Source organism: Hemitrygon akajei, chromosome 2 (assembly GCF_048418815.1).
Source record: "Hemitrygon akajei chromosome 2, sHemAka1.3, whole genome shotgun sequence".
NCBI lineage: Eukaryota > Metazoa > Chordata > Chondrichthyes > Myliobatiformes > Dasyatidae > Hemitrygon > Hemitrygon akajei.
Window position 1 is genome coordinate 96898550 of NC_133125.1, and position 23314 is coordinate 96921863.

The window sequence follows — 23314 nt, forward strand, 5'->3', positions numbered from 1 at the left end:
TTAACACGAAACGGCACATCAGCAGAATCCTCCCCCACTTTACTTCATTTATAAATTGCAAGAATGATGCCATTATATATTATTAATTTGTGCTGTTCGCCGCTGCAGTGATAGCACCGAGCCGCGGATGTTCGAGCTTTGTAATTAGGTTCTAGTAGGGCAGCCATCCGTCCCTTTTCAAAAATTTACAGGATTCTTAATCACACTGCTCATTTGACTGTGCAGTAGCAAGTACGGTGAAACACAAACAGGCCACGTTCGTTTACACAGGAACACCTGCTTAGCCTGATAGCAGATGTCACTGTGAAGAGAGACAGAAAAAAAAGAGAAGAGAGAGATCAGCACGTGACAGCCAAATGTTATGCGTTTTTAATTTTGTTTTACTTCTGTTCCCAATACATATATTAACTCTCCCCTACATATTCCCTGATCTTTCCTTTAAGTTTGGTGAAGCAACACCCCTCCAGTTTGCTAGCTGTGATTTAAATAACAGTTTTTGTACTGTCTTTGCTCACTTCTATAAAAGAACCTGTAGCTCCGGAGCAAATTATTATGTTCGACTTGCACAGGCGATGGATGTGTTTGTGGATATGGCACCTTTAGTCGTGGTGGCATTGCATTTACTTGTGAATATTTCTTTCATTTAATGCTCTTGAAAAAAATTAAATGGTGTAGTTTGGAAATCCTGTAGGGAAGAAAGCTTAACAACCCATTTACGATGAGACCAATTTTTGTTCATGGTCCTGTAATTTAAACAGATTTTGAAAAGTGGCACAGGTACAATTTGCTCCAGAATGCTTCAGGAAATGGGTTAGACTGTTTAACCAAGAAAAAGAAGCCTTCTTCTATGCTCTCCGTTCAGTCGGAGGTCAACTTATAAGTGTTTCCAGTCACCTTTGAAAACTGGTAAAATAAATACATGTGGTTTCCGAAGTTTGTATTTGTTGACAGTGAATCGACCACAAGGACAGAACAAGGAATATCAGGACATGTACAACTCTTTAATTAAAACAATATATTTTAAAGAAAGCTGTCAACAAAAATATGTTAATTTCGGACAGGAGTTGCAGCACAGAATTGATAAGCACTGTCTAATTAGCAGAAGCACAAAATGGTGATAGAAATAAAAACAGAGCTTCTGTACAGACTCAAAAAGTTATACTGCATCCTAACATATTTCACAAAGAATGATGCTCTGAAAAGAATAACAATTCAAATGCCTCTAACCATTTTTGATCTCTACAAATTGGCCTGCATGTGCATGTAGAAAAGTCTAGCTTACAAGACAGAAAATCTGCACAGCATGGGTCCTTTAGAAAGTCATGATATATCAGTTACCAGAACACTATGCTTCTGAATGCGATGGGAATATTTTTTTTCAGAATATTAAAGTTTATTTGAACAAGTAAAAGGCTTCACCATTTTTGAGCTTTATTAAGTGAAATTGTCAGAACAGCAGAAATTGAAACAGATTTTACACATCACAGCGCAGCAGTAGGTCATAATATTGTGACGCTCTGTAAAGCAGTTCCTTCACTAGATGGTTAATGTACAGTTTTGCCCCACAAATGAGCTGCTTTGCAGCCCAGTACTTATATTACGTTCAGGTGCAGGCATGTGAAAAAGTGGCAGGGACAACTTAGTCTGAAAAACACTGTGTGGGGTGATTAAATTAACTGCAAGCTCTCCCTTTGGCAGTAGTGTATATCTAAGGTTAATTTTTGCTTTATTGTTTTGGATGCAATATTAAATTCTGCCCAAATCCTTGTTCCTTTTCACCACCCTATATAAGAACCATTTAAGCGTCTGTCTATCATTGTGGACAAGCATCCAAAGCTCTTAAGAATACAGGGCAATGGACCTTTTCCTTTCAATGACATGCAGTAGCCAGATAAGAAAGCAAAGAGGAGCTCTGGGGACTTTTAAACTTTGACAGCTTTGCATTTGATTGAATTGCTAACTCCAATGTACATTCCGTGCTTGTTTGCTTAAAAATAGGTGGCTTGATACTTTTGGAACTCATAGTCCAGTTAGTTTTGCACCCTAATCTACAGCGTTCATGGCTGAACCAGTACTTGTTGCATTTGAACATATATTATTTTGTTCTCAAATACGAGGAAATCTGCAAATGTTGGAAAACCAAAGTAGCACACATAAAGTGCTGGAGGAATTCAGCAGGCCATGCAACATCTATGGAAGAGAGTACAGTCAACTTTTCGGGCCAATTCCTTCACCTTCCTGGTGAGGGGTCTCGGCCCGAAATATCGACCATTTACTCTTTTCCAAAGATGCTACCTGGCCTGCTGAATTACTCCTGCATTTTGTGTGTTTTGCCTATTATCTTGTTCTACTGGGCGAGTAACTCAGATGGCAGAATTTCTGTTTGCTTTTTGAAAACTATGACAACATCCCTCCCTCACTCCATAAAAATATCAATAATGTTAGAATAGCTATTGATCTCATTGGCTATTAATACTTCCTGAAATGTTTGATTAGTTACTAGCATCTCTAAGTTGGCTATACAAAATTATGAACGGTATCGATAGGGTAAATGCAAGCAGGTTTTTTCCACTGAGGTTGGTCATAGAACTATGACCAGAGGCGATGGGTTAAGGAGGAAAGATGAAAAGTTTAAATGGAACGAGGGAAAACTTCTTCACTCAGAGGGTCATAAGAGCGTGGAATAAGCTGCCAGCACAAGTGGTGCAAGCAGGCTCGATTTCAATGTTTAAGTGAAGGTTGGAAAGGTACATGGATGGTAGGAGCATTGAGGGCTATAGTCCCAGTGCAGGTCGATGGGAATAGGCAGTTTAAATGGTTGGCATGCACTAGAAGGGCCAAAGGGCCTGTTTCTTTCCTTTGCGATTATCCACATTCGGTGATGCACCCACTCCTCCCTACCTGCAACCCCAGACATTCCCTTTGGCCAAGCTTTCCAAATCCTTAGTGATTTTATCCCTATCAACACTATGGAATTCCATCTGTAAACTGAGTTCAGGCAACAACAAAAATTGCAAGCATGTATATACTCTTTACAAAATGTCTGGCACTGCCGGGATCTGTATGAAGTGGCATTTTTTGATTGCTTCAAATATATTGCATAAACTCCATTTTCAAAACATAGAATCATTGGAACTGTCTTTTTTTTCACCACATGGATCAATTATATCCTTATGTAATCTTGTTACCTGTGAAATCCATGCTTGCTTTCCCATTTGCTGTGTACCCTAAGTGTGCAAGTTACACTACGTGGATATAAGCAAACAATCTGTTTGCTAAAATTTGGGATTGTTTCCCTACTGACAGCTCCAGATCTGACAGCGATGCCTCCCTTTCTCCTCCCCCTCAAAGAGAATACGAAGACAGATGACCAAATTATTCAATCCAGAACCAAAAAATAATGGACTATGAAAATAGCCCATTAACCACTCTGGAGATAAATAATCTTCTTTCTTCAATTAGCAGGTACTACTGCCAGTTTGAGGAAGTTTAACCAAGAACTGGAATGTGCAAGATCACTCATTAGTTTGTCACTTGATTTTTAAATTTTTTTTTGATTTATCCATCATCTTTTCTTCCATTTACAGAGATAAAAATATGCTTATATCAAATCTATTTAAGATATTTCATCCGTCTGGTGTAGAAGTGTCCTGTCAGCGGTTGTATTTATTTATTGGGATGCAGTGCGATACAGGCCCTTCTGGCCTTTTGAGTCTCCCATTTACTCCTAGCCCAATCATTAGACAACTTACAGCAACTAATTAACCTATCAAATGGCATGTCTTTAGACTGTAGAAGAAAACCAGAGCACCTGGAGGTATCCTGCACAGTCACAGGGGAGAACGTACAAACCCTTTACAGACAGCAGCTGGAATTGGACCCGGGTCACTGGTACTGTAAAGCATTGTGCCAACTACTACACTACCCCAATACCTACATGCTTACGTTTAAAAAGGTGAGGTGATGGGTCGCTGTCATCTTCAGGCATCCAAATGCTGTCAAAAAAAGAGGGGAGGAACAATACCAGCTGCAATAACTGACTTGATTCCAAGTTTTATAAAACTTTCCATCTACTATCAGGGCTTTGCTTCATTTTCAACAATATCACTGATGGCTGGCAATACCTTCTTCTCTAGGGGCTAAGGAAGAAAATCTTCTGTGAATTAAGCTTAAATTGACCTTATTCTTGTGAGCTACATACTCTTCTGCGGGCTCTGTAGAATGCAAACAATAAAATTCCAGAGAACAGTTGTGGAAAACAAATTGAGAACAAAGCTGAATCACAGCCATGTATGAATGCAGGCATTCACATCAACCCTAAAAGAAGTGCCCCCCACTCTCCTTATGTTAGGTCAGATGTGCTACTGGGATTCTTGAAACCAGATTGATAGTTTAACTGTGTGCAGGAAAAATCCCAGAAGATCATGTAACTGCGGCATTGGTAGGAAAAATGGAAAAGGGTCAATAAAGTTGTTTACTCATGGAATAATAAATGATAAATAATTAAATGTTATGAGGTACCAACACGCAGAATTTATATATACAACATGCAAGTACAACACAAGATACAGAATATGATCACTTACACACTTACAACACATAAACCTAACACAAACACTGAAGTAGCAAGATAGGCTTTCCAATATCTCTTGCATTTATTTTCCTCACTTCAGTGCTCCTCAGGCTGCTCACTCACACTAAACTTGTCGAATACAATTTGTTTCCTGAAAGGTTCACAAAATCCCAGAATACCTTATGAAATATTGCCTAACCTGCTCACTGGAGTGATTCGATGAAGCATAAAGGATGCATAAAAAAGTGGCTACATGCTTAGTGTGAAGAACAAGCATTAGGCGTACCTTATTACGCTTAGGCAATAAAGATAAAAAGTGGCATATTAACAAGGCCTGGCATGCCATAGAAAGAGATATCTTCAGTCCCAGGACACAGGCAAATGAAAAATACTAACATCAAATGTGAGACTAAATAAAAATCTGACAATTGTCACTTAGCTATAAGAGATCCTACCTTTGTGACAGGTCATGAAATACCAAATGCCAAATGTGTACTGTAGTTTGCAATAAGATAGCAGGTTAACAATGGTATCGTATGTGATTTAATTAAACTCATAAAATGCAGAAATGTGGATTTTTCCCCTTTAAGTTTATTGAAAGAATCATTTTTGCAGTATGGTGTTTGGAACAAGGCAAGTAGCAATGCAAAAGTGGATAGATGAATTAACCCCATGGAGGTCAGGTTGCTTTCTTTCCTACAGAGGGCTTGCTTTTGCGTCTTAGATTATAGAAAGCATAATTCAGCTAGCTCCTCTGTTGTCACACAGAAGTTGGTGTACACAAGCCAAGCAAAATCCTACAATTTATCACGAATTATTACAGTGCCATTTGTAGCTCTCTCCCATTTTCAACAATTAAGTCCTGGAAGTAAATTATTATTGTCTGATGCTAGAGGAAATGCAAATTATTCCATCTCCTATATTTTTCCAAATTCTGTTCTTTTCTCAGTTAAACTTGGACAGACTGTGGTCATTCAAGTATTTACAGAAACTATCAAAAACACCAGTACTATAATCGAATCAATGTTTCTTTCACTTACTTTGCATCCAATATGTTAAAGTAATATATAATATATGACAAAAGTCTTCTTAGATTTAATTGGGGGGAAAACAGGTGTTTAAACAGAGAATGTAGCTTCTTGGCACTTGAAATGATACTTAAAAGGTTGGTGCATAACTAAAGAGCCCAAGGAAAAAGTGAGTTAGTATGGATTGAAAACTGACTGTCACATAGAAAACATTAAACTGGAATAAATGTGTCCTTTTTGGGTTGCTGGGATTTAACTAGAGTTGTAACCTAGGGATCGATTCTTGGTCCTCAACTGTTTAATACATATAGCAATGATCTGGAGAAGGGAATAATATTTCTACGTTAGCTGATCATGCACAAAAAAAGTGGAAGGGCATGCAGTGACAAGAACATCAGTGACAGGCGCCTGGTCACTCTGTCTTACCTATCAAATGGAGTTTAAGTGCGTAAGTGTGAGGTCACGCACTTCAGTAAAAGCAATCAACAGGTGGATTATTATACGCATGGAGAGAGACTGCAAGCAAGTGAAGTTTGGAGGCAACTTTATGTTCAGGTGCATAAATCTCAAAAAGTTAGATGGCAGGTCCAAGGCAGCACTGGGTGTTGGTGAAGCCAGATCCAGAGTACTGTGCATGGATCTTGTCCATTTCCCTGTAAAAGGATATAGAGGCAGTGGAAAGCTGTCCAGAAGAGATTCGGCAGGCCAATTCTTTGAATGGAAGGAGATCCAAAAGTGATTGTACAGTCTGAATTTGTATTTCTTGGAGTTTAGAAGGAGGAGGGGATGACCCTATTCAAACATATAGATATTGTTATGTTTTCACTAGTGAGAGGTCACCAACAAGGAGATCCAGCTAACAGTAAAAGGTTGGTCATCTAAAACGGAGTTGTGTTGACATTTCCTGTCTTAGAGGCCAGTGAATCTCTGGAATCGAAAGATCAAGGAATTAGGTGGCAGAGGCACACAATAGGAGCTGAAGGTAGCATAGATCGGCAGTGGTGATATTGAATGGTGGTGCAGGCTTGAGCGGCCTGGTACCCGAATCCTGCTCCAATGTTCCTGTGCCCTTGTGTTCTTGTGCACAGTGTAGGTCTGTTAGGTCTGAACTGGGGTATTCTAGCTTAGCAACATTTATTGCCTTTTTACACAAAGTATGATGAAAAAAAAGTGTATGGAACAAACATAAAAGCCCATCAAATTTACTGTCCAATTTAATAAGCAAAAAGTTAAACCACTTAAATAAAAGGCAGGAACTGTGTAGATAAGTTTGTTGAACTAAAACATACAACATTCATCTCATCTATACACAGGTACTGTAAAAATACATTTATTTACGCTGAGTATACACTGCATACAAATATCCCATTTAAATTTAATGCAGGTACTGTACAGACCATTGTATTCAATAGAGCAGATAAAGCAGAAACAAACATATTAAAATACAGCACATGCTGAGTAAATGTGTCTTCCTAAATAGAGCGCATATTGTATAAACATACTGACTTAAACAGGGCATGCACTACCTAAATGCATTTCTTTGCATAGACAGTACAAAATAAATGTTCCCATTTAAGTACATATCCTATATAATCAGCTCCATGTCAAACACATTTGCTCAAATATATTCCCTTAAATAGAACCAACAATATTCATGTTACAATGACATATTCAATTTTAACATATCTTGCATAAATGAGTGTAAGGAAATACAACATGCAAGGTATAACTCTGTTGATTAAAATAAAGCACAGCTATCATATAAACTAACATATTCAGGTAGAGCATATTATGTATAAATATTTAACTAGATTGCATATTGCAGGAAGACATCCACTTATGTACAGCACTGTTACTACATAAACATCCTCTTTAAATGATGCATTCAGTACAAATACATCCTTTTAATAGTTACTAAATAGTCACACACTTGCACAGACCACCTGCAAGACCACTTGGTGGGAAGTACCAGAGGGTCATCTGAACTTAGTGGAACTGTCCCCTAACATGACTCTTTACATTCAGGAGAGGACTAGTCTGGGGAGAAAATTAGAGGAAGGGGAAAATAATAAACATGGAATTTTGTATTACAGAATATATTTTAACATTTCTGACTTAAAGCACATTAAAGGCACTGTGCAAACTGGTACAGTCATATCTGGTATTGCATGATCAGGAAATTTAAATCAAATGTATATTTTATAAATGTTTCATTTATGTACAATGTACTGTGCTATTTGAAATAGATCACAAATCTCAGGTGAAACCAACCAAAAACTGTTCTAACCTTTTTTTGTTAAGCATGGCACTAAATTGTAAACACCCATATGTACTGGAATGGCCTCAATCAGTTTGATATATCTTAGCAACTTAAATGTACAATTAACATCTCTCACCTGAATGAAGTTTTCTCTTCGGCCTCTCTTTAATCTTAAAATATGGGACTATTCGCAGCTATCTACTGTAAGGACATATGTACCTTTCTTTTTATGTTATTCCACTCAAACTACTTAACACAAGTTCTTTCAGATTCAGATTCATTAACTTATCACATGCACATCAAAACCTACAGTGAAATGAAATTACTGTGTTGACAACCAACATAGCCTACGATGTGCTGGGGGCAGCCTGAAAGCTTATTTACAATCATATTTCCAATAACAGAACAGCAAAAGATCAAAGATCCCCATAATTCATGCTTGGCTTACTTCTAATACAATTTGTAAATGGAGCACCAATGCAGGAAATGCACAGGTTCAAATCCTGCAAGCTTGCGGAAGAAATTACAGCATTTGTTCAGGTTTAGATTGCCACAATGAGTTAACAAGTTCTACGTACAATGATCACACCACAAGCAACTTAACTTCTCCAGGAGAAAAAAAACTTTATCTATTTCTACACCTTGAGAAAAAGAAACTATTAAGCTAGTTCCCGAAGCGTATTTAATGCTGCAGGAGTCTATTCCAAGTCTTAGATGAAATTCAATGTGAGAAAACATCCTCACATAGCCTAAATATTTAGCAAACACTTTCACCTGCAGACTGCACGTGGAGAAGGAGGTAATTGTTCATTTAAGCACTATCTTGTGTTTGAGGGGGATAAATTATGTTGTCACTGACTGAAATTAAGAGCAATTTCTGCAGACAATTTCCCAATTTTCAATGTTAATTGCAATTTTACTTTTAAATACACTTGCACCTGTTTTCTCATTTGGTCAAGATATTTTTGGTGCAAAGGTAGAAAAGCTAAATATAATCCGTGTTTTTAATCAACTGTGCTGAATGTGGATGAAAAGAAGCAATTGTATTGCAAATAAAAGAATGTTTTGCTCATAAATTATTTTATTTCATATTACCTACTTCATAAAGTAAAACTATTTAACATTGCTCTTTTAATTTGTAATTACTTTATTATAACCTTCCTGGGAATGCATTACTCTTGTTATAATTATTATTAATTAATCTTGCCTCATTACTAAATAAAGGAAGTAATAATGTAAAAATTAATTAAAACATCAAAATACATATTAATTCACAAAAACGGGATTTTGGTCATCACAAATTAATTCTGACTTTTGTATTCATTTCATACAGCTAAAGTGACTTCATACTCCATTTGAATTCCATCCAAATTATCCAATGTCTTCTCTTGTGCTGGATGCTATTTGCTAACCTTTCCATGTTGTGTACCTGCAAATCAAGCACCTATTTCAAACACCATTTTAAAGATTTATTTTTAAATTAAAAACTATATATAATGTCCTTCTTTACCAGTTCTATGCTTTACATCGAAACTTTTCAACTGATTATCCTCAAAGCTGTTAAATGACAAAAGTATTAGCTTGACGGGAGTTTAATATTCAACAGGCTCAAGACAGTTTAAACAAACTTAGACGGAGAGGATAACAAGAATGTGGACGCTTTACTCTTTGATATGGGAAGGTAGAGACAGTAGATAAATCGTGGGGGGAAAACATCAAGGGTACCATACTAATGGGACATAGAACTGACTTTACATCGGACAGCTAATGCTATCAGGAAAAGGTTACACTTCTTTTAAAATTAGCTTCATTCAACTACAGAACTATTACCTTTGGATGTTTTCTCCCAGTATAAGGTAAAAACCATAATTTGCTTCACCTTGTCTGTTTGTCAGGCCCTTTTAAGAAATAGTCACCAAAATGCTTTTTATGGGTAACTAGAAAATTATCAGTAATGTAATGCTACACGACAAACACTGATAGTATTTCACATAGAATCCATTACTTCTCTGTATTTTATTCAAATGTCTTTACATAATAGTCTCATTCCGCCATGTGGGAGAAGATGTAAACCGTGTGGGGAAAAAAAACTACTAAGTAGATCCCAATAGTCTCTGTGGAAGCAATTTAGAAATATTGCAGAATTATTTTTTATGTAGCATATTCCAAATTGAGTGATTTATGCCTGCACCACAGTCCCATTTGCAACAAATTAGGGTGATGCATATTTTTGCTGTAAACATTGCTGCAAATGAATGCTAAAGTCATTAAAACTATACTCTTTGAGTCAATTTCTATTATTGTTGTTCAACACAGTCCATGCAATGTGCAAGGGCATCAAGCAAGTCTTGTTGAAGGAGATATTGATGCTAAAAACTATGCTATCAATGGCAAGATGATTGCCACCGAGGAGATATTAAGTATGCACTCAGAATGAAGATGTATTAACTTTGTCACAGATTCTGTATCATGACAATATGCTAGAAAGTAAACAAAAAGTAGAATATTAAACCAATTGTACACAAATGAACAAACAGCTGGCAGTGAGTCTGACCACTAATATGAACTGGATTTGTTATGGCTTTCATTAACCACTTCAGTTCAGCTTTCCCTATTCATGGTGTCATTGACTGAACCTTGGAACTCACTGCCTGACACTTGGTATCTTTGTACATGATATATGTCAAGTAGAACCTTTATATAAGCAGGAGAGCTTACCACTTTATGGGTACTGAGGGTGGATACACTGAAGGTGTCAAGTTATAGTGTCAAGGCAACCTACGCAAGCCCAGTTGATGTGTCTGGTTAACCACACAACACAATAAACAAACATGTCCTCCATTCTCAGGCCAGCAAAGTAAAATCGATGTGGACAATCCTCAGATCATAGTTGTACTACTCCTGATGCTATACTCTGCTTTACTTGCCAGTCAATCCACTTGAGGAAAAGATAACTGACAGTACAAACAGCCAATCATTTGTGATGTCAAAATCTTAGTTTCGGCCTCCTCAGTGGAAGAGTGAGCTACCCAGAGAGAAACAGGCTGGAGCCAGACAGTTCATCTGAACAGATATTTGTAAAAATCAGATTTTTACCTTCTTGGCTTAAGACAGGAATCTACTTGCCCACCACGGGGTACTGATAACCGGATCATACTGTATCATAACTCCACAAACACATCATCAATGTCATGGTTATTACTGCCCGGCTTGTAACTGAAACAAAAATCAACTTTAATAATTTATTTAAACTGAATTTAATTTCCAACATCTCTTATACCGAAGGACAAAGTGTATTTGTATCTATCCAAAATATTCAACTGAGGGAATAAGACTGGAGAGAGTTGAGACCGCCGCAACCTTATTTATATACATGTTTGGTAGGGTAGGGATACTTAGATAGCAGTGGTGGAGTAAGGGAACTTCTTTTAAAATTATGCTTGACATTGTAAAAAGTTGCAAAAGAGTCAAACATAATGTTGGATGACTGTGTATGAATATTCAAGGGATTTTACACAATTGATTTTTCCGTGCTGAATTTTACAATCCTTAAAAGTGTTTAAAAATGGACTGTCAGTATGTTCAAACACGACACGGCAATAGGATGAACGGCGAACAGGGAAAAAAAACTTCCTCTAATTTTAGTCATTATAACTTTTCACCCAGGCATCTCACTATCATTTTCAGACCATTAAGCCTCTCTACTTTTAGGAGGCCAAATTTAAATTCTCTTCCCCAGTGATGAAACAATTTTAAAGAGAGATTTTCTAATATATATTCCTAAAGAGTAATCTCAGATGATAATGCATACAATGTCAGAGATAAGTAAGGAGATATATTTTTGGATGTGACAGTTAGAGCCTGTGTGTCAATGCATATGCATCTATGTATTTATATACATGGTATCTATGCCTCAAAGTGTCTCTACCCTATCTCTGGGAGAATTTGTTTGCAGGTATTACTTTTTATTCTGGTCTTCATCTTGTCCTCCGTGTTTTTACTTCATATTTCTAACTTTTATAGACCAGTTTCTTTCTCTCACTCACTCCATAATTAACAACATCCTGAAAAGCAATAAAAGCATGTACAAAATGTAATTTAACAGAGAACCTCTTGAATATTAGATCAGATTTGGCCAAAGAGTCAAACATAGCACAGGCTATTCTTTCTCAGTGGATAATAACTTCAGTTGATCTAATACTTTCCATGGATGGTAAACTATTTCAAATTTTGGATAACTTTCAAGGAGGTGGGGGCAGGGTGAGCATTTGAATTTGAAGGGTTGTTGTGTGGGGGGGGGGGGGGGGAGTGGATGAATGTGTTGTGACCTCTCTGGGGATATTCACAATAATGTAATGCTGTGGAAACTATGACAACTGTAGCTGTCATGACTTAACGTAATGCCACCAAGCTTTTCATAACTGGTGTGGCTTTTGATTTTTGACAGGGAACAAAGTACCTGCTTCTGGGGGCTTTACACTGGCTGCGGCTCCCTGCAAATTCGCACCCTGACCTGCCGTGCATGCTTTCTAGACAAGAGACGCTTTCCTTGACTACCTCTGTGAAGCGCCCCCCACATTTAAATCTCATAGCAAACACTTCTTTTTAATACAACAACCTGAGGGAAACTATCATTCTCTCTCTCACACAAACAAAAAAAAAGCGATCGTTCAATTCGTACAGTCTAGTTACCGAGTTCCTTGCCTGCACCTTGAAAAAAAAGGTCTAAAGCACAGATAAGAATAACCAGAACATTTAATCAAGTAAAACTGTGACAAGGCCTATATATGCGTGGACAATGCCAGTGAGGCATCTCCAATCTTTTGTTCACAGCTTAACAAAACTCTCTGGTCACACCACTTTAGCTCAACACTGCCTGTCGAAAAGGCATCAATAGATGCCCAGTGCCTGTCAAATGCAGAGCTGAAGAAAAGTATTTCAAAGAACGTTTAACTTATAAGGTGAACCTTTATTACTTGAATGGACATACAGCAGACATTTTTCAGCCATTCGACTGCCCAGCCACTTATCAAAGAACTATTCAGAAACGGAGGAGGTCTGGATTTTACTTCACAACACACCCAAAACTTTCCATTGTGTCTCGATGGACAATTAAAGGCTGCTGTTTTATTCCCTCTGAATTACAGTGGACACCTTAGTTTGTTCTTTTATTTCCTTCATCAATTACTGTGTTATTTTTAAAAACGGTACGACTTTAGTTGGACGTCTAGTAAAACCATTTTAAACTATTTTACCACAACACGTGATATGTAGCTGAATGAAATCTGCTTGTGGAATTTTCTTCTCTATTCAAATAACTTTTACGAGGGGACTATTTGAGATTGGTGAGGGTCTTTACTGCTCTTTAGAAATCGCTACCAATCACGACAGCAGTCAGCTATTAGAGGAAGACACAGCATTAATTTAAAATGCATAATTTTTTAAATCGATTTTTAATAGTCTCACATACCAATCAGAGAAAGAAAGCAAAATCTCACAAGCCTCTACTTTAAGTTTAGAACTGGGAGCTCTTTTTTTTTGAACAAATTTTTTCTTTTTCTTTCAGATTGCTATATTTGAAGCTTCCTCTCATCCAGTCTGGCACAACTACCCTATGCAACCCCATATCCCAAAAATAAAAAGCATACAACCACACACTAGTATTGATGAAGTGACTTGTGTCGCTGCTGACCTGCGCTGTTAGGGCTGATGTGTTTTTTCCACAGAAGCCGAGAAGCTTTGTCTCTTTCGCCCTGCTGCTGTCAATTCGCTGCCTATGTGCTGTCTCTTTCCCAGTCCCAACCCTGTCAGTTTCTGGGCTGCCAATTTCAACTTGAAGCTTGACTGGGCTGATTTGATGTAAATACCTCGAGGGAGAACCTTGAAACTGATGAACAGTTATGTCAAGTCGATTTTGCACTGTCGGGAAAAGGTAACCTCTGCACAAAAAACAACAAGGTTAAAGAGATGGGGGCTTTGCACGTGGATTACGCTTCTCATACACCATGCTGTTTACCATCCCTTGGAAATTGTAACTGTCAGTATAAGTCCTAATTGCGGATGCAAAACCTGCCATTATAATAAAAACGGAGGCAGTGCAGACATTAAGTGTTACAGCCTAATTTGTGAGACTACTGAAAAGGTAGTGCAGATGAATATTTCATTACATTAATTACTGAAGACAACTCCTTCCTGCCAGCCACAGATGTGTGTATGTGTGTGTGTGTGTCTCTCTCTCTCTCTACACTGTAGCTAGCAACAGCTACTGTTTAACACAGCAACATGTAACAACTCCATACATGTAAAGATGTGTGTGCCTGCATACAGTACACACACACACACACACACACACACACACACACACACACACACACATGCGCAAGCACATATGCACATATGAAAACATTTTCTAGTTACAAAAGTGTAGGAGAGCAGGAAGGGCAAGTGGCTCCTACGTATTATTTGGGCAAATCTAAATGTGTTCTCTGAATGAGCATCATGGAGTGTTTTTTTTTCTAAATCAAATGCGAAGAGAACTTCGCACGCTGACTAATCTACTGAAAGCAAATTCTGCTGGATTAGCAAGGCTGCTAGATGCTAGAATCAGGGCATAGAAAGTGGTACAAAGGTTGAATTCAGTTCGGTTGCATCTTCAAGAGTCATTAAGTTGACAAGGGCCATCTGAGCTAGCCTTCTCTGCACTGCCTTTTCTTTGGTGTTTGTTTCTAAAACAAATAAGGCTTCTCATTCAGGTACACTTTGCTTTTCCTTCCCAAACCAATGCTGAGTTGAGGAGACCCCATGTTGAGGAAACCTGGATTCCAAGTCTGTTACCTATTTGCGATCATTTGCCTTACTGTGAGCAACTAACCGATAAAGCATCTCTGTGAATTAAATCATTTGATGTTAAGATATCTATCCAGTGTCAAATGAAAGGAAATTTGAAAGACAATGAATGGCTCACAAAGTGGGTATCCTTGTGACATGCAAATTTTTCGAAGTATCCAATCATTCCTAGTAAGAAAACTGCATGTAATGTCTTGGGAACTTCCCTCTCCAGGACATAAGCTCCCTTGATATCGAATGCTTTGATACAAAGGTACCCATTATTGAGCACTGATCACGTGACAGTGGTGTGAATATCACCCTGCATATTGAAAGTCACTATCGGAAAAAATAACACGAGAAAAATTAAAAACAAAAAAGTACGGAACTGCAACAAAACACGATTTTGTTATAGGAAGGAAAAGAGTTGCAACCTTTACCTAAATTGTCAAAAACCACAAACACTTTGGAGACGGGATACTTGACTGAACTTTGCTAGTGTGAGCGCAGCTGCACATGGATACATCATCAGATTAAAGAAGTGCATGAGCCCAGACTCTTTATTGAATAAGTTTGAGCTCCTATCATTAAGACTACTGTGAGACCTCCCCTGAAAGAAATGAGCCATTTACATGTGAACTTTCTACTGCAGGTACAGAGGGGTTCAAACAGCAGAAGAAAGATATTTCTTTGCAGTCAGCACTCACTGAGGAAGTGCTAGTCAAGACCACAAATTAACAGCACAGAATGTTGTGACCAGATAAACTTCAACAAATTTAATGAACAGTTATCTTTAAGCTTCACAGGCGCTGGTGCATTGTATTATGCAAGTTTAATCATATAATTATTAATAAAAAAGATCTTTCCAACATTTTGTGTAAGTCAATGACTCCAGTGCTGCATTAAAAAAACTTGCACAAATCTATCTCTTAGATGCATTTTATTTATATTTTACGTACATGTCAGCGATGAAATGAAATTTAATCAGTTTGAGAGGTACAAATAATTAAGGTTTTGTTAAAATGAGGGTTTGATTTTTTTTGAGAACAATTTCCTCAACTCATCTGTTTCAAGGAGGGATGTGGAGACATCAAAATACTTCTCAATTGAGGAAAGGTCAACTCCTGAGTCACCCTGTGTCTCTGCTTCATACATCCTTAATAGTCATTACAATAGGAGGTGCTTGAGGACCAAGTATCTACTGCCTTGCTCATAGCCCTGGTGTATGCTCTAGTTAGTGAAAAGGAAGGGGACAAATACCATGAAAGTGAAACTTATCTACTGCAGAAGTTAGTTTAAAGGTGAAGTTTACATGTAAGAGTATACGAATTATTGAAATTCATGTTAATAAATAAATAAATGGCCTGGATTCTAGATGTCATGATATCTTAATCTGTCGATCTGCTATTGATTGTTCGCTCTGCCAATGACCTTGCCAGAAGTGCTCTTCCACCTAACAATCTAACACAATGCCGCGTGTCACCATTAAGCTGAAAACTAGTGTATCTCCTGCCCTGGGCAGGAGAGTACTGGAGCCGCTCACTCCTTCCACAGCACTTGCTCTGTCACTTTCCATTTCGCATCCAAAATAGTTTTGCCAACTCTCTTTCGATTTATGTACATATATAAAACAAACACACACACGCGTAACATCTGTCCCATGAACGGGTTTGAATTCAAAATTAAATCGCCTTTTTCCCACAACTAGTTTCTCTTTGATGGAAATCTTTTTTTTCAGTAACTATTCCACCTAGTTTCAGAAATGCGTCGGAAATCGTCCCGTGCAAGCTATCACTCTGTTTCAATAATCGCTCTTCAGTAACATAACGCACGAATTGATATTATTCATACTCTCAAACCGTTGTCTCGTCCGCATAAACTCCAATGATGATGCCTCCTTTTGATTCGGTAGCTTTCTGCTGTCGGAAGGGATGCAAGTTTATTTCTAAAGGTCTGACAGTATTGCTCAAAGATCGTTGCTTTTTCCCTAAATTGGTTTCCTTTCCGAATTGTATTCACCTTTGCGGTGTGATAGAACAGCACGTTGCCTTTTGTGAGCTTTCTCAATGCCTCTCTGCGAAGTTCTCCTGGCCCTTCAAGGTGACTGACCGGACCGAGAGCTTCGCAATCGTTCTTTTTTGACCGGGCCACCTGTGGATATACAGAGCCATGAAACCCTGCCTAATCTCCCGGTTTCCCGAAGTCTGGTACCTATTTTGGCGAAACTTTCAGCGCCACATCCTTGGGCAGTTCACCAGAAATCAGAAAGCAAGTTACCATTCTCTGGAGTGAGTGCCCACGCCCAGGATATTGTTCAATCAGACGCAGGGCTCTATTGATTTCAAGTGCCCAGTGGAAATTTATTAACCCCCCCCCCCTTTCCCCTGTCAACAAGCCTAGGGATCCCTGCAGGAGCTGTGCGCTGCTTTATAGCATGTCCAATTTCAACTCCTTTCATCTCTTGGTAATGTGATTTTAAAGAAGAGATGCCCAGTTCAGTGGCACATCACCTTAATGGAAAGTTTATCTGTATCAACCAATCAGATTTTGCAAAAACGTAGCTCGTAATTACTACAGTAATCGCTCTGCAGTTATCTCCTGCCCCAACTTTCTCACACTGCCTAGTTGCTCCAGCACGGAGACGTGGACATTTAACTCACTAAGTACCACAGATAAAGTTCACAACGACACTTCATTTTTAGACAGATTTTTTTCTCTGATATCTCCCTCCCCCTTTGATCCTCTGGAGGTTGGTGGCGGGATTAAGAACCTCAAAGGGTTAAGTTGCTTGTAAGGGTCTATGCGAAGGTTTGATACATCTGGTGCCCGAATGAAGAATTTCCCTGGCACTCAAATCTGCGCTCCGCGATCAGTTCCCGACTTTCAACAGTTCTCCCATCCCCAAGTACCCGAAGGTGGTCGTTGGAGTAAATCCGCTTAAACTTTCAGCCGATGAAAGAGGAACAGGGAGAAGGGAGAAAGGAAAAGATAAAGGAGAAAATCCATCCCCTAGTTCTTAAACCCTTCCATAAAAATAGACGCGTTGCCTACATTCATTCGCCGACAGTCCTCTGAAACAACTTCAAACCTTAACCAGCATTCGCAGTATTTCAGTCCACGCAGTTACCCAGAGGTAAAGCGTAATTTATTACAATTCCCGGAAAGGTATATAACTCTCTCGCGTGCGCACACACACATATTTTATACAACTTATATGTATATATATTCAACGAAAGTTATTTAAATGTGTCATAACTCTGGTATTGAGGAAAAAGTCATGTTAATTTCAGAGCAACACTCAAATTGCTGCCAGAACTCAGCAGGTCAGGCAGCACCTATTGAAGTGAACAGTCGACGTTTCGGGCCGAAACCCTTCATCAGAAATCAGCATTTTCTGTGTGTTGCTCGAGATTTCCAACATCTGCAGAATCTCTTGTGTTCATGTTAATTTCACCAAGTCCAACCCAGCCAATTAATTGCTGCTAATTGTTCCAATTGGTTCGCTCAAAATGTATGGCTGTGTTGTCTATACGTTTTGGTGAAGCTTAATTTGCAACGAAAAAAAACTGCTTTTTAAGATCTAGAGATAAAGGTAGTGACTGAACCAGAGCTGTCAACTTCACTGACTAAATACCTTGAACTTCGTGATCACAGCTTTTCTGGGCATAGCGGAATGTCGTCTGGGCGCGCTCTTGTGCTGGTCCACAGAAGCTGCATTATTATTACATTTATTTTTTAAAATCTATTTTTTCCTGATCAGGTGAAATTAAACTGAAACTAAAATAGAGATCGTTAGAATATTTCTTTCATGGCTCGGGGAAGGAAAAAAAATCCAGACTCTCTCACATTATTCTTTTTGAACTGTGACACTGTGCTTTTCAACAACAACGCAATACAAAATGTGGTATAACAGGCACTTTCAGGACATACACCTGACCTCAGACACGGCAGAGTCTGGAGTAGAATTTGATCCTCTTTAAACAGTTCTGCTCAAGTGTTAAAGCGAGTGGCCACGAATAGTACAAGCATGCCATCCTGAAACATTATCTATCCGTGATGCAGGCCAAGGCTACACGGACAGGGGACTGCTAGCCATGTAAGGCTGTAACCAGGGGAAGCCCAGTTAGCTTTTACAAACACCTAAGCTATTTTTCCCGACACCAAACCCTCCCCTCCTTTCTCTTTCCCTCTCTCCTTCCTTCTCACTTTTTCTTTTCATCTTGTTCTTGATGCCGAATGCAAATTTAGCCTGCTGGCGGTGAAAGGGCTGAATTGTGATTAAGAAGGAGAAGCTCTTTCTTTGTTCTCCCCTCAGGGGATGTTTACTGGGAGAGACACGGCGGATCAGATATGAAAGGCATTCAGGTCACCATTGATGTGAGTGAAAGTGAAATCATACCTAAGGCATTTAAAAGACCGCAGTGTCAGAGTTCAGCTAACGGTACCTCTGCTGTGTATATTCTCCCGTTAGGCAGAACTCTTAGAGACAACAAAATAAATACCTCTTCTCACAATTGCACACTTTTAAATGGCAAAGTTTTCTTTAAAAGCGAAAAAATGATAGCCTCTCTTACAACATGCATTATTTTGCTTTGAAAACACTGCTTAGTTCCCCCTCGCCAATGATCCTGCATGCATCTGCTCAACCCATCAGCAATTAAGTGTCGGAAGATCTTTATTAATTATGTTACACGCTTTAAGCAAAGAATCTTTCTTTCAAACAGTAATGCCATAGCAGCCAGCCTGACTCGATCCCTCTCCCCCACCCCCTCTCTGCTATTTTTTAAACAGGCTCAAAAAGCCAACTAAAAGCCCATCAGGAAAGGTGTCTGTCTTGGGCGCACAGACAATTGCACCCTTGTGGGATGCGGACTGAATAGTACAGTGGACACCCTAGCACTATTGACGTTATAAACATGTAAATGAAACACATTAGTCCTGACAATCAATTGTCTGTGATCACTGCAAACCTGCTCTCTCTCTCCCTCTCAATCTCTCTCTCTCTCTCTCTCTCTCTCTCCCTCTCTCTCTCTCTCTCTCTCTCTCTCTCTCTCTCTCTCCCTCCCTCCCTCCCTCCCTCCCTCTCAATCTCTCTCTCTCTCTCTCTCCCTCCCTCTCAATCTCTCTCTCTCTCTCTCTCTCTCTCTCTCTCTCTCTCTCTCTCTCTCTCTCTCTCTCTCTCTCTCTCTCTCTCTCTCTGTCTCTCTCTCTCTATGCTTTGATAAGAGGCGCAAAATAGTGTGTACCTTGGGAAACCGCTTTCTTAGTAATGACGCAAGGAGCGAAAAGAAATTGCAGGCTTTAAAAGACGATATTCAGAAAGCCTTTTCTTTCCCCTTTAGTGAAAGTGCGCCTACAATGCCAGGACTAATGACAGCGGGCTAAAATGTTTGGATTGTAAGGAATCTGCCTTTGTTAAGTCTTGAAAGCAATGTTGCTATAAATGAATTTCTGCCTGTCCCTTTTACCTTCTGCATGAATGCAGACACAAAACTCCGTTCGCAGCATCTGGATCTTTTACTCTCAATTCATTCCTCGAATGTACCTTTATTGACAATGATCAATATATCCTAACAGAAGGGAAAGATCCTTTACTAATGTGTTTACTGCTGATGATGGATGGGTACTATTTTGAAGTAAGTAGAGGGGGCGGGGGGAAGAAATCCTTACAATCCCATTGAGTGATTTTATTACCTGAAAAAAATAAACTGGACGGTCGCCTGTAATTATGTCCAGTTTGCTCTTTTATCATGCATGATATAAAATCTAGATTAACAAAGCCAGCTCTCTCACATTCGCTCGCTGGGGTAGCTGCAAATGGCAACCAAGTGCTGCTTTTACAGTTGGCTGTTAGTTGCAACACCTGATGAAAGTATTGCAACAGTGTTTGAGCTGTGCTGGTGAAGGATTCTCGGGTTTCCTGGGTAGTGCTCATTCTCCCATTGTCTGCAGAGACTTTGTTCCCCCCCCCCCGCCCCCGCCCCCACTCCTCCACAAGTTATTTGGGGGTGTTAAGTTTGTTGTTGCAGCAGGGCAGACTCCCGAACCTGGACTGAGACATACAGTGGGTCAACCGACCATGATGATAGGTTCACTGTTTAACGTCGCTCAACAGAAGCAGCAGTGTCGGCCCACAACAGTTAATCCCGTGGCCTTTTTTTTTCATTTTGCTCCCGCTCTCTCCCTCTTAACTAGAAAACCTTCGGTGATTTTTTTTAGGAGTTAGATCACCCAGAAGTCGGCAGGTTTTTGTTTTAACTGCAATTATTTTAATTTATAACTGAAAGGGAACACTTAAATCTCCAAACACCACGCGCATTTCAACTCTTCTTCAAAACTTTCTTTAAAACATTTCTCGGGATTTAAGTTCACCTTTAAAGTGATTTCAGATCGACTTATTCAGTTTTGAGGCTTTCACATAAGTGATCACTTTGACGAATAGGACGCGACCAGCAGACCAGTATTTATATAAAACGACTATACGTGAGAGGTGAAATCGGTCAAACCACTGTAAGATTAAACATAGTGGGCACTAATTCTAATTCTGTTTTGAACAAAGATCACCCTCAGCAGAGCAGGAGTACTCGGAAGGAAGAGCCATGAACAGAACAGTATGTTGGGGTAGCGAAGTTTGAGGGGTGAGGAAGCACAGAGAGAGAGAGAGAGAGAGAGGGGGGGTGGGAGAGAGAGAGAGAGAGAAACAAAATATCGTTGCGAATCGACAAGGACAATTTATTTTCACCGAACAACTACACCCTCAGTAACGGCATCGTGGCTACCAGTTGCGAAATTGTTACATGCACATCAATTTCACTTGCTAAAAAGCAGTTTGATTTCCTTTGATCTAACTGGAAATCAAAGTTACCCAAAGTATAAATTATTAAGTAAGCGCAGGTCTCCCGAGTCCTGAAACAAAACACTTAAAGTAAAAGTGTTTCAAAGTTACAGATGAGTCAGTAATCATCTGACTCGGGTTGTGACTGAAAATGACACTGCCTTTTGTTCGATATTTTTTTCCTCTTGGTGTTTCACTCCCCTCCTGCCTGATCACATACAATTACTCGCAGCCCAACATCTCCTCCACACCCCCTCCCTCCTTCTTTCCTGCAATACATATCGTCCTGATAACATCTTCAAATACTGCTATCAGCGGATGCACAAGCAAGAGGCTGACATCTTTCCATGGCTATGATTCCAGAAGAGGCATAGGGTGTGTGTGTGTGTGGGGAGGGAGGGAGGGAGGGGGTGAGAATATATATATAAATAATATATATGTATGCATGTATATATACATATAATAAAGAAAGCCCCTCGTGCAAACGACTATGATAAATGCAGACGGTTTCCCAAGGGAAAGGCGTTTAGATGTATATGTGACACGGGAGTAAATAGAAAGCGATTTTGTTTTTTACCTGCCGCTCTTAACTAGCGACCAGAACAGGAAGAAAAGGGATGGGATGTGGATAACAGTCTAAGGGGTAAAAGTCACATCTTTAAATTCATCAGAAAGCAGGGCAACCCAAGAAAACTTGAAGTCACAACAGATATCCAGCCACTGATCTAAAAGGGATCTCGGTTTAAAAAGGATCCCTACCTTAACATGCCTTTTCTTGAGCATTGGTTTCTAATCCCGTGTTCCCATGTTTCTGGCACACACTAACAAACACAGTCACGAAAGGGGGAAAGTCGAGGTGGGGGGGCACTTTGGTTAAATCTCCTGACACTAGCAACGTGCTTCAGGAATACTTGGTTAGGGAGAGGGAAAGAGGGGAAAAAGAAGGGTATCCGACTCAATCTTTGGTATAGCAACAAAAAAATCAATAACTTTAATTTGCTAAAAGAGACTGCGTATGGGGGCAAGGTAATACGCAAACACACCACACATCGCCATCCCGTCCGGTTGCTATGGACTACTTTAAACAGAAACTCGCAATTCCTTTCCCATCTTTTTATCTGCTATTGTCACGGACACTTTATTTACTGATGAAGCCAAACATCTCCAGCAAGGGGGCGGGTGGAGATGTGGGGTGGTGGAGGTGGGGGGGGGGGGGAGCGACACATATGATGAAATGGATGGTACACAAAATGTCGTGCTGGCGGCATAACATTTGAGCCTGTGCGAGGTGGGAACATGAATAATAAACCCATCAACAAAAGCCTGATTTTGAAACACGCACGCTCGAGCTTTAAATACTGCAAGGGGCAAGAGAGAGAGAGAGAGAGAGAGAGAGAGAGAGAGAGAGAGAGAGAGAGAGACGGATACACACACACACACACACACACACACACACACACACACACACACACACACACACACACACACACACACACACACACACACACACACACACACACACACACACACACACACACACACAAAGATCTAGGTACCAAGAAGAGAAACCTTTTATTCTGATTCCGTTATCAATTCTACCTTCCGTGTTTCCGAACCACACAACATCAAGACAACAAAATCTAAAGAAGCAGGAGACGCACAGAGAGATCGCGGTCTGCTTTTTATATTTAAAAAAAGAACCCGGTTGGGCTTTTCTCTCCTTCAATATGAGCCATAAGGTCTTTTTTATATTTTAAAAAAAGTTAAGGGTCTTTAAGATGACACAGACAATG

At 39.4% G+C, this 23314-nt stretch overlaps 1 protein-coding gene across 2 annotated transcripts in view; it reads right to left on the minus strand.

Moving 5' to 3' along the window:
• The window catches only part of LOC140714608 (zinc finger E-box-binding homeobox 2-like), a 148052-nt gene that overhangs the window by 121938 nt on the left and 2800 nt on the right, over positions 1-23314 (minus strand). The window lies entirely within an intron of this gene.